Here is a 2,835-nt window from a genome sequence, read left to right as displayed (position 1 = left end):
TAACAGAAAAAGAGACATAATCAATTACTGATATCTACTACGGGCATGGGAGAGAAGAATAGTGGTATTCATGTCACATATTTGATATCTTTGGACTAGATGATCCTATTTAAGGTCTTTTCAAGAGCCAACCTCTTATGTTGCTCTGTTTTCTCTTCCCCACCCATCCCGCCCCAAGAAAAGCATAAGAGCTCTTGGCCAAGAGCCACTGCAGAGTTGTACACATCAAAGAGAATCAGGGACTAATCAGTCAATTGCAAGGGCTTTATTCAATATACGGTTTTCCCTGGTTGCAGAAGTGCTGAAAACTGTCAGGTCCTACCTTACATAAGACAGAAAACATCAAAGTTCATGAAAATTACAGCACACCTCCACCCAGAGTCAAAGCCAAGAACAAACAACTTTGGGGGTTGGACTGATTTCATAAAAGAATCTGAGTGACTGAAGTAAAAAACAGCAATGAAAATGAAGTTTAGAGAGGCCAAATAATAATCTACTACATTTTAAAAAAATTATGCAATGTTTAGCAAACCAAGATCACTGGGGGAAAAAAAGAGAGAGAGAGAAAAAAAAAAGGAATCACATAAACTTTAATAAACAAAGTTACATACCAACAAACTTTTAAGCCACTGTAACCAAGATGAGGAACCAAAGCTCGTTTTTAGTTACAAAGATCTGAGGAATGGGGTGGGAAATAAACAAAAATCCAAGAGGAAAATCATTAATAAGATACTTTGAACTATTTTCCCATAAGTGATTTCTTTAAAAAAAGAAAAGAAAAGCTACACTCTGTGAAAAAAAAAAAAAAAAAAAAAAAAGCCAATGTCCTGTCCAAATAAAACCTCTTTGCAAGTAGTCAAACAAAAACTGAAATTCCATGGTCATAACATTACATCTGTGGGGTGCCACTCAGAATATCTTCCAAAAAAAGCTGGGTAATTCGTATAGGACTCTGCAACAAAAGGGAAAAGAAAACCAACCCAGAAAGAAACTACAAGAAAACCTGGATTTATATCCTTGTTGTGTATCATTTCAAGGGCTTCCTGTTTACTAACAAAAAGAACAACACACACATCTACAGCACACATCAAATTTTCCAGGAAGCTAGATATTTAAATAAAACAACATTTGGACTTAGTAAAAGCAATGTCATTTCTTCCTAAACCATCTCAGTCGTTGATAGAATGGAAAACTGATTCTAAGGGATCGCATTTCTATCTACTTGAAAGATTCTAAGACATATGGAGACAAAACGATATACATCATTTTTTTCTTATGAAATAACTATTTTTAATTAAATCATCTTACAAGCAAAATAATCCATTTCTATAACCAAAAGCAAATAAGTATTGAAAACACTACTTAACTAAGATGAATTTTGCTAATGTTCAGCTTAAGGCGACTGAGCAAGAAATGACAACACAGTACTAAATTATTTACATCTGCGACATCTTAGCTGTGTCTACAAGGCACCAAAACATTGTGATGATAAGAAAAAGTCAGTAATTGCTCAGATATTATGTCTAGTTACCTACAGCTGGAATTTCTTCAGTATTAGTTCTCTCTCTCTAAGCATTTTGAGAAGTTCACTAAGAGCTTTTCCCACCACTTCTTTCTGTCAGCTCACACTCCCCTGGCCTAAGTGAGCTCTTACCTGCACTCCATGGGGTCTCCATGTAGCCACATTTGGTAAGTCACTTCCATTGGGCTGTTCCTAGCCTTACATGGTGACAGCTAATGGTGCATTCAGATAGAACCAAATTCTTGTCCATGTGAATTTTCTTAATTAGGAAATGTTAATTTCCTAATTAATATTTCTGTTCAGTCAATGACTTTGACTCTGCCATAATAATTCTAAGAATTGAGGAGGAAGAATCACCTGGATATTTTTTCCTTCCTCCAAATGCTGCTCTCACCTTAATCTAAAGAAATGGCTTCTCTTGTAAGTAAAGACTGTTCCTCTCTCAAGTCCCACATCTTTAACAACAAGCAGGCAGAGTGAGAGTTCTCCAAATTCCCTTCCACCTCTTCCCAAACCTTCCTTCAATAATTCATCCTCCTTTGAAGTCTCCACTCACACTGAAGCCACCATCTCCCCATCCTCTATGGCCTAGGGAGTGATAAGATATCATAGTTATAAGACAAGCTATATTTTATAGTCACACTGGCCTGGGATCTAATACTGGTTCATCAAATTATGACTTGTGTGACCTCGAATAGGTTTACTTCTCCTGTCCAATCTTCAGTGTCTGCATCTGTACGACAGGTATAACAACAGTGTATTCATCTGTTCAGGCTGCTGTAATGAAATACCACACTCTAGGAGGCTTAAATAAAAGACATTCATTTTGTCAAATTTTAGAGGCCAGAAGTCTAAGATCAAGGCGAGAGCTCTTTTCCTGGCTTACAGATGGCCACCTTCTGGCCGTGTCCTCACATGGCCTTTCCTCTGTCCACTTGGCAAGAGAGAGATCTCTGATGTCTCTTCTTATAAGGACACCAGCCCTACTAGGCTGAGGTCACATCCTTATGACATCAGGTACCCTGAATTACCTCCTGATAGGCCATATCTCCAAATATAATCATATATGGAGGTTAGGACTTCAACATATGAATTTTAGGGGGATACAGTCAGTTCATAACAAATTGTATTCCTGCCTCCTAGAGTTATTTGAGGAATGTGCTAGCTCAGGGCCTCTGAGAAGCAGACCCCCAGGACAGCTTTCATGCCCAAGAGACTTACTGGGAAAACACCTGTGAGGGAGATTGAGGTGCTGAAAGAGGCTAAAAGAGCTGTCAGACCAAAAAGTAGGTCTGACTGATACTGGGGGGGAA

This window comes from Pteropus alecto, unplaced genomic scaffold (assembly GCF_000325575.1).
Source record: "Pteropus alecto unplaced genomic scaffold, ASM32557v1 scaffold75, whole genome shotgun sequence".
NCBI classification, from domain to species: domain Eukaryota; kingdom Metazoa; phylum Chordata; class Mammalia; order Chiroptera; family Pteropodidae; genus Pteropus; species Pteropus alecto.
Note: the sequence above shows the minus strand (reverse complement) of the source record.